Here is a 6,503-nt window from a genome sequence, read left to right as displayed (position 1 = left end):
ATCCAAAATTACAAAATATTCCATGCATTACTAACCAGCTTCATCAGGCAAGATCTTGTGTAAATTGTTGCTCCACGGATTCCTGGGTAGACACACAACGTTCATTCATGGTTGCATTTTGTGGTAAAAAGCTGCCTCCCTCTGGGGAAAAAGTGAAAAGGTTCTAATATAGGTTCTCATCCAAAATGTTAAAGATCAGTTTCCACTGGCTCACGGGATACAGACTTTGTGGGATGTGCAAATATGATGAGTAAAAAAACAATGTGTATGAATACAAAATGATTTGAGCAAAGTATTAAATATGGATTATTAATCCTTACTGTGAAGTCACCTTTACAAAAAAATATACAATATGTAATACTTTGCTAAAATCATTTTGTGTTCAAACACATTGAACGAGGCTGTTATTTTATAGTTTTATTCTGTAAAAATAAGGACTTGTTAGTGTTTAATGTTAATTTATCTTGGAACAAACTATATTGCCAGTAGATTACATACGTCTATACAGTGCAACTGGCAACTTGCTAAAATTTCTACAGACATGTTAAACAGTGTACTATATTTATACTATTGTATACTTTTATAGTCTATTCAGGGCTTGAGAATGAGGGGAAATGGGGGACCAGGGAGTGAATTTTTAGGGGAAACACAGTTCCACTTTACAATGCAGTGGATCTTTTATCTATGAAATAGTATACATTTCACATAAAAACAATGAGATGTTCTCTAAAAATATGAACTATCACCACAAAAATGCCTGTTTTATATTTTACTTGTTTGTGCTTTCAGGCTTATCCAAACGTTAGCCAATCAATGACCTAATAAGTTAATACATTTCATAAACAAGTTTGCCCTTTTGGTAAATGTGTAGCTGGTCAGCAGACTTTCAGAACTCTACACGGTAAAACTTAGGTCCTGTGTCCACATGGCTAAAAATGCTTAACAGCATTTTTTAAAGTGCACTCACTCACTGCTTCTTTTGGAAAACCATGTCGGGACTGTCAGGTATTATGTTGTGTACCCCAAAACAGCTAAATTACATGTGTGCAAGAAATGCATTCACTTAATTTGCTATGCTGATAATTGGATACAGTATAAACAATTGTTATCTGGTGTAGCAAATAACTGTTGGTGTTTTCTGTTTGGTTCATGACTAGTCCCTCATATCTATAAAACTAATAAGAACACAGGCCCTGATATATTCAACTTTAATTATGTCAAGAGAGGGCGCTGTTGCCCATGCGAATGTCAGACAGTATGGCGCAAAATTTGTTAGATTAAGTTTCTAGCTATACACTTTCGAGAGGTGTTCTGTCACAGCATTATATGTTCTTTGGCTAGTTATCTTTCTTACTTCCTGCTATGTGGATTTTGCAAGTGTGTGATCCCGCACCCTCACGGTCATACGTTTTCTGCGTCCACCAGCTACATTAACCGGCTGCTGGCTTCGCTTGCTTTTGAAAGGGTCATTTATAATCTCATAATTTGCCATTGTGTGTTGATGTTCTTCACAATCAGATTTTGATTGCCCACCATCCGTTTCGGGAACTGCAGCCCAGATCCTTCACCACACAAACCTCAAGAATATCATCATGAGGCAGTGAAGTAAAACCTGATAAGGGCCACCCCCCTCCCCTTTAAAATAGCCTTGGAATAGACCGTTTTCTAAATGAAAGGTCACGTTTTGATTACACATTTATGAGTTTTGCTGAACACTGTTGTCAGATATATGGCTACGCTAAATATAGGCATATTCTGTAGAATATACGCTGTCTGTTCATTTATATCATTATTTGAGTGCATCCCATGTTTCCTCACATTTCAAGTCACAGTACATCCCCTTGTATTTCAGCTCGGGCAGCCCATTAAATAAGGTGGTCAGTCGTGTTTACAGTAGCGTGTGCCTGCTAATTTCAGTAATGTGATTTTGTGCCCAGCTTGGCATTTTAATGACTGTTATTTATGCCAACCTCCTGCATAAGTGGCTGGAGGAAGTTGCAATGCAGAGAGCTTTGTGAATGACACTACAGTTTGCTGTATGATATCTATTGTTTTAATTAAGTGAAAGCGATAGTGACATTTACAGGTTTCAGAGTTACTTGCTAATGGATGTTGGAAGCACGACGGAAGTAGAAGTAAAATATTACAAGGAAAACATTGCAGAAATTACATAAATAATTTGTAGATGCTTTGTTAATGAGTTTACATTATTTCCCCCAGAGACTGTCCATTCTGCTTTAGTAATAACTCACTGAACATTATGGAATCGCATGTGGTGTGCCAGAACGGCACTCCCATGAGTTAAAGCACTATTTGTTTCTAATGCAGTGGTCCTTAGTGGTTTTGCTTTAGGAGTTCAGCAATGTCCAATATTGTGAGCTAAAAAGGTTTTGCATACAAAATTTAAAGAAACGGTTATTACGATGACATTGATAATTTTTTCATCTTGAATTTTAATGTATTTTTGCCATATTAAGACCAGATTAAAAAAAAACTATTTTGTTTCGCAATTTTTATTATTTGCATTCAGCTTTGTTGCAATTGCAGTGAAAGTCCCAAAATAAAAGATGATTTAATACATTATGGCTTGGTTTCACAGACAAGACTTCGCTTAAACCAGATGCCTTTGTAAAATTAGGATATTTAAGTCGATATTAATTAAATGCCTTAGATAAAAACATTGCTGGTGTGCATTTTGAGGCAAAACAATGACAATGCCATTTCTAAAGAAATGGGAGGGCAGTTTATTTTCAGTTAAAGGGTAGCTGCAACCAAACGTAAAAATTCTGTCATGAATTACACACCCTCTAGTTGTTCCAGACATGTATACATTTCTTTGTTTGGTTAATCACAAAGATAAATATTTTGGAATAATATTAGCAAACAACAGTTCTGAAGCACCATTGACTGCCATAGTAGAACACTTTTGGTTCTGTTGAACACAAAAGAAGATATTTAATGTAGGAAAACAAACAGTTCTATGGCACTTTTGACTACCATTTAAATTTTTCCTTCTATGGTAGTCAATGGTGCTCCAGAACTGTTGGTTGCAAACATTATTCCAAAATATCTCTCTTTGTGTTCATACCAACAAAGACATTTATACATGTCTGGAACAACTAGAGGGTGAGTCGTTCATTTATCAATTTTCATTTTTGGGTTACCCTTTAAGACAGCTCTAGTCTGGGACTAGTCTTAAGCCTTGTCTCTGAAACCGGGTATATGATTTCGAGATAGTTTCAATACAATTGAATGCCAACTTGTAACTATTTTATAAGCTAATACATACAGTATATTTTGGTTCAATTTGCTTTTGTGTCAGTGACAGCTAGGGGTGGGGTTTCATTGTTAATTTATTTTAATGTTCTGTATGATTCACTTTGTATCCGGACAAGCAGGTTGGGTGTCATGATTCCGCCATCATGTCATGTTTATTCTTGGTCTTGCAGCGGAGTCATGGCATAGCCTTAGGTTTTGTGTGAGAAAGACATGGCTTTGCTTTGATTCTGACAGGCCATGTGCTTTCTCGTGTCTCGTCAGTGTTTCCCGCCCTTTTGTCTCGTTAACCTTCCCTGAGTGTTTCAGTACCCACACCTGCCCATTGTTATCTCCTTTGTTAGTCTCCCTATAAAATGCCCTATTGTCTTGTGCTCGTTCATTGTACCTCTTCCCTGTACATGTTTCCAAGTTCTCTGGTCTGGTCTGGTCTGGTCTGGTCTGGTCTGGTCTGGTCTGGTCTGGTCTGGTCTGGTCTGGTCTGGTCTGGTCTGGTCTGGTCTGGTCGGGTCTGGTCTGGTCTGGTCTGGTCTGGTCTGGTCGGGTCGGGTCGTAGTGCATGTATGGTTCCAAGTTCTTTGTTTAATTCCTAGTTGTTTATGTTTGCCCCCCTTGTGGGATGAGTTTGTTTTCTGTTTTGTATCCAGTTTAGTTTGCGTTTTCCCATCGTGGATGTTTGTTTTGCCGTGTTTTTATAATTAAAGTATATTGTTAAACCCGTCATCCCCGTGTCTGCCTGCACTTGGGTTCTTCCACCACGTCCATCCTGTGATTCACGACATTGGGAGAATGGATCCCTTTTCAGATACATTAGTGAGTCCTTGAATACACTTTAGATATTCTAATAGACTATTAGTAACTTTGCAACTGTATGTCAAATAACTCTCACTAGAGTAAGTTTAGACTGGCATGTTGTCTGTAGTAGTTGGGCCTGGCCTGCTTAAAGTTTGAACTTGAAAAAAACAATACTCTGGATTTATGTAGTACTTTAAATAAAATTGTATCTGTTAGGAAAATCCCTTGCGTGGGACAGATGGGTAATGACGTCTGGATATGTAATCTTGAGTGCTAGTGGGATTTGACAGTCATGTCAAAGAGATGTTTGTCTCACTCACTCTCTGATGCTTTGTCATAAAGAACAGCCAAACATCCCAGTGTGTTATATGAGCTTGAACTCATTGGTAAGGTTCACGCTGAACATCAGGCAGTTCAGATTTATATTATGTTAGGGCAGCAAAACATTGAAAATAAAAAAGAAACGTGTGAAATGAGAGATTCATGTCACTTACCTATGTTACTTCGTTTTTATTTATTTTCAATTAATCAAGGTCATGTGATATTCTACTTTAATAGTTGGTGTTAAAAAAATGTGTTTCCAAGGTTGTTTCCTGTCTTCATGCAATATGCCCTCACCATCCTTTGAACCAAACCTACGCCCTTGCTCTGTAAAACAGCTGGTTTGAGGGAAGGGGTTGGAAATATAAGATGAACTCAGACAGGAAGTCTTTTTAGAGGCTGAGCAATTTTTGATGAAAGATTAAAATGTATAGGCCTACTTATGGATCATAGTGCAAAACCAAAAATGTATATTAAGAAAGTAAATAAAAGTACATTTTCATCGTTATCATCTTTCAATTGCCGAAGCAATAATGATGTTTTCCTTAGCAAACACGGGTGTTAGAAAATAAAACTTTATATGTTCAGGTAATATTAGGTTTTCCTTTAACACTTTTTCGTCAAAATAAATGGGTGAAAATACATGCACCAGCTAGAAAAACACACGAACTTGTAGGAAAAATAATGAAGTATGAAAACGTTCTAATTTAACAACTAGTAGCATTCAGATGAATTTGCCACGCTAACCCCCATTTCTCCCTGACTCAGAGGGTAAACAGGCTCAGAGGAAATGGCCTAATTTTTGACCTTGCCACAGCCTTTTGAAAAATACAGTCCCTAAGACATCAAACTTCTTGGCAAACCCTTTGACCAGCTAGCTGCTAATAAATATCATAAGGTGAGAGCCCCAGGTGGGGCATCCTGCAGGAAAAAAGCGGTTTTATCCGCTGGTCTGGTGCATTTGCTTTGACAGCCTGTGGGGTCATGGAGGCTAGTGACTTACATGCCAAGTTCTTCAGACAGGGCCTGTTAGGTGAATACACTCTGTTATTGTGACCTCTAGCACGTGTGTTTGCGCAGCTGCTGCCACTTTTGCATGCTGCTGGGTTAGGTGTTCTTAGACAACCACTTGGACTGAGATAACTTTCTGTGGGCTGTTGATGTTTCAGGAAAGTCGGGAATGTGGTACTGCAGCAGATCCGACTGAACAATGTTTTACTTGCATAGGGTTTTGAAAGATGAAAGCAAATAATATCTGAAAGTCAATGTGGAGATGAAATGGTGATTTTGCCAAGTAGGGCATGTTGCTAGATCAACACTGAAACGACATTCCTGTTCGGGGAATTAACAGGTTTTAAAAAGAAATCTCAAACCCAAACCCAGCCCGAAACGTGATCATATACCTAAAATCTGGTTTATATTGGAGGACAGGGTTGTTTATTTTTTCATGTGCCCAACTCGGTGAAATCATGTTAAGCAAATGGAACATTACTTTATAAAACATTCCTTGCCATAACCATATAAAGTCGGTACAAATCAGCAGTTCAATCAAACCAAAGTCAGACATGCAGCTGTTCAACTTTTTAAAGTAGAGATGTATATGTGCTATAAGAGCATACACACACGCACACTCACATACGCACACACACACACAACTTCCATTTCAAAAATGACAAATCACTGCCATTTTAAAACACAGTTTGTCACAGTTGTCAGACTTCTTAGTTGAACTGATTTAACATTAAAATAATGTGCATGACAATCTCCTCCTTATCCTTACAGTCTGCAAGTTTCTGAACCAGTAGAGGTAAATAATGGGTGATAACATTTCGCCTGATATTTAAATAAATATGCTTAATATTTCAACAAATTATTATCCAAATAATTGTTAAAGCATAATTTCCAAAGACTATATAACCAGAAATGATCTCATTAATAATTGAATAACCATATATTTTCTGAAGCTCACTGGTGTGGCGTGTCAGTCTGCAGGCAGCTCAGCAGGACCGTTGAGGTCTTTCCCAATAAAAAAAACATTTCAGCAGAAAAGACATGGTTCTAAATATAACTTAAACCATCATTAAAGAACCTTTCAAAAACCATTTTTTAAA

Source organism: Barbatula barbatula (genome assembly GCF_947034865.1).
Source record: "Barbatula barbatula genome assembly, chromosome: 10".
NCBI classification, from domain to species: domain Eukaryota; kingdom Metazoa; phylum Chordata; class Actinopteri; order Cypriniformes; family Nemacheilidae; genus Barbatula; species Barbatula barbatula.
The sequence above is the reverse complement of the archived record's forward strand: the minus strand, read 5'-3'. Positions refer to the sequence as shown.